Genomic DNA, 3,961 nt, shown 5'->3' with positions numbered 1-3,961 from the left:
CATCATACATGGTTTGTTATTTATTTCATAAAGTCAGTAGTAGATAGAAGATCGTTACTTAGGAGCTTAATGCATATAAACAGTTTAACTTTTTGTCTATTCTTAGCCTTTGTCCAGACCCTTAAAGCTAAGTTCTCTTAGCTTCATAGAACCCTGCCTCTGTACCCTTGTGCACATTTAAGTTTCGAGGCACCTCACCTACGCTGTATCCAGTGTAAGGTTAACTAGTACTCATCAGTATGCCCCGTGACACTCCTCTTGTTCCGCTACAGAGGTCTCTTGGTCAAGTGTCTATAATTCGAGCCGAAACAGGTGGATCTTGACTGGATCGTCTACGATACCCTTGACGAATACAGTAACTTGTGTCTGTTCATCAATCGTATGACTCACGATTCAACTCGGATATAGCCGCATGTTGCTCGTCTATTTGTAGAGCGAGCATCATTGCGCTAACGCTGGCCCGCCTACGACCAATTTCATGAGTTCGATCGCTTCCATTTAAGGTTATTCAAATGAGTAAACTTTTCACGCGTTGCGTGATAACCTTTTTGAGGTGCTAGAAATCTCCCGCCTTCTTCATCCAGCATGTCCATATTGGATGGAACGATCGTAGGTTGTTGAACGGACTACAAAGTGGCACCAGGTTTCGGCCTGACACAGGCTTTCATCCACTCGGGTGCTTATTGTTCACCGAGACGACAAGACGGAGGTCCAGAACCAATGGACCTCTTGTGTGCGAAGAGCGACAAACCATGCTCCTGTAGTTAAAAGCGATTGCAAAGATTAAATTGCTGTCAAAAAAACAGGCCACTTGGCCTATTAGTGTAGTGCCTCACGGCCAGTGCCTAGAAACACTGAGCAAAAATATAGACCTCCAGCAAGAAACAGCGGAAGCCGCGGATACAACGCTGTTATGAAATGACAACGGCGAGGCGGATCGTCAATAAAACGGTCGCAGTCAGTTGGTGTGAACCGCCCTATTGATCCAGCAACGTCAAAAGAATTTGCAGGCCTTTTGACGAAAGTTTCTCCTCAGACGCAAACATTATGTGTAACTGCCCCAGGGGATGAGGTTACTCTAAATGGAAAATAAAAAAAAATTATCACTAAAATCCCGAGTCGATTGTGAATCGTCGAGCAATTTTATTAGACGCCTATCGCTAGAAGATCGTAGATTCAAATTTATTGTGCGCGATAACCTTCTAACTAATATGACAAGGCCCTAGCAACAGGCGCATCTGTAACAGTACAGAAACATATAGTTGGTATCCAATAAACGTTAAAGTGTAAACAAAAGAAACGTGTAGGTGGAATCCAATACACGTTGAAGGGTAAGAAACACGATAATGAGTTTATCGAACTTGGTTTGGATGACAAATTTGCTCTCATCCTTGGATAACCATGACTCAGAAAGTACGAGCCATGCATGTGTTGGCAGCATCAAGCCGTGACGATGTCTGTCTCTCGTTCATCAGATGGCCAACTGATGAACATCTTAGAGCGTTCACAAGCGTGTGAATATCGTACGAGTGAGTGCGATGGCCTCACTTGTGGTTGATTGTTTGCATGACTACACGAGACCTCAGTGAGAATACCCATCACACTGTGGTATTAGATGCCGACGGAATTGCACAAGCACAGGCAGCATCGAAGGCCTACCATTGAGATGTCGACATTGTAACCGACGAGTGTGAACAAGCACATGCAGCGTCAAAGCTCAAACACTCGAATGAGTTGAGCGGTACGCGTCAAGGATGCTACTTTGGCAACTAACATCCAAGAAAGTATTCAACGTCTGTTTATAAATGACAGTGCTAAAGGCTTAGATCGACTGGAGAGTCAATCGAAGAGGATCTTGCTGTGGAATTGCAACCAGAGCTAGAGGCAGTTGGGGGGATACTCCCTAAATAAAACTTTAGGGAATAAGTCTTCAAGAATCTGTGGGAATCAGTCCCCAAAAACCTGTGTTTAAGGTTGCCAGGTACCTTTTAAACACAAGTTTCTGGGGACTTATTCCCACAGACTCTTGAAGACTCCAAAGAAAAACTGAGACAATTAATGTCTTAGTAAACAATGGATCAAGTGTAGGCGCTTATACACTTGATCTATTAGCGCCTTCGAAGTCACCTTCGGAGATTACTCAATTTCCAACGCTGGAACCGAAACGGGTCTTGCGTGGTTTTCGTAGTGGCAAAGTCAAGCAGGTCTGCGTACTTGTCACAGATAAGAAGGACGTGGCCTAAATTCGGTCGGCACTAGTATTTCCTTAGAACGAACGGATTCTCAGTGGCTCATCGGTGGACGAAAGTGTCTTCGATGAGAAGAATCGGATTGATCGTTTTACGTCCCAATCCTGGAGGTATTTGATGAAAAAACCCTTTACATAACGATTTTAAAGAATTTAAGGATGTCTTTCCTGAATCAGTACCGTCGAGTCGCTAAGGATAAAGGCACTCGACACGAAATCGACCTAATTTCAGTTTCTAAATACCGTGTCATGACGCAATGGTCATTGTTCGTGAACAAGTATTATCGATCGACAAGTTCTTTGCCGATCGCTTAGCAGCGAAGCATGTGAGGGAGTCAACCTTTCCACATAGCATTTCGACCATCGGAGTGCGTAAAGCAACAGAAGGATGGCGGATTGTGCATGCATTCAATGAATTGAACGCTGCAACGGTACCGGATCAAACGCCGATACCACGAATAGAGGTATCATTAATGGTATGCCAAACAGTACTATCTTTTCGTCAACGGATCTGATGAATGGATTCTATCAGATCCTTATGCGTGAACAGCATATTCCGTTCACAGCAGTAAGTACCTCAAGCGGAATGCTAGGGAGTGGCTAGTTATGTCACAGGGAGTTACCAATGCCTCTGCGACATTTAACAGATGTGTAACCAATTACCAGCCATTGCTGGCGACACAACTCGTGTCGTCATCCCACTTATAATAATTTGCGTTCACGCATGTGTGAGTGCCAAGGTGCACCAATAAGTGACGTGAGAAGACTTACCTCACAATACGTCGCGACTTCTACTGGCCACGGCAGTATGAGTTCGTCCGCAAGTACATTCGTGCTTGCGAAGTTTGTCGACGAGTAGAGCTAAGTACTTTTTACCGTGCTCCGTTTCAACATCTGCCAGTTCCGGTAGTATTGGCAGTCCGTATTTATGGACTTCTTTACATATTTTCCCGAAGACGATCAAAAGAAAAATGATATACTGTTTTCTTTGATCGTTTCAGCAAAATGGTACATCTTGCTGCAGTAGTAAGGTATAGAGGTTCTCAATCCCTAGGCGCATCTCACATGAGACAAGCGTCCTCCAATGAGGATCTTTAAGGGAGTATGCCTTCTTAGGGGCATGACCTGCGCTCTTAAAACATCATGGACAAAAGTCTCCCCATTAGAGGCAAAGTATCCCTGCCTCTATAGACCAACGGTGCAACTTATAGCGTGCACCGACTACGGATCGATTTTAGACCTGTTAACGGACAATCTAGTTTTTCAAGCATAGGCCTCGCGGCCTATGCTTTTGCACTTTTTGGTAAATGCCGTCCAAGCTTGGAACAAAGGTTTGACATCCCTTGCCCGATTACAAGTGTACCGCCGATGCCGGAAAAAGGCAGTGATGAAAAATTACATTTTATCCTAACCAGGCTTGTAAAACCTGGTTGAGTCGAAGAACGGAAATTGGTATCGGTCGCTGGTCATATCAAACCAACGAGCTAGGTTTTTCTTAGAGGGCAACCAAGGGTTATTTACGGGAGCGAGCCGCAACGTATTCCGGTCCCTCTCCTGTTGACTCATGCGTACGTAAACGCTAACATGGCTCTTGAGCGATCCTTAAAATACTCCTTTCCTGGTGATACAAACTAGCACCACCAGCAGCATTCTCTCTTTCACGATCACTTTGTTTCTGGTGACGCATATTAACGTCACCAAAGTGATCGTCGC

Source organism: Bremia lactucae, linkage group LG13 (assembly GCF_004359215.1).
Source record: "Bremia lactucae strain SF5 linkage group LG13, whole genome shotgun sequence".
Classification (NCBI taxonomy): Eukaryota; Oomycota; class Peronosporomycetes; order Peronosporales; family Peronosporaceae; genus Bremia; species Bremia lactucae.
Note: the sequence above shows the minus strand (reverse complement) of the source record.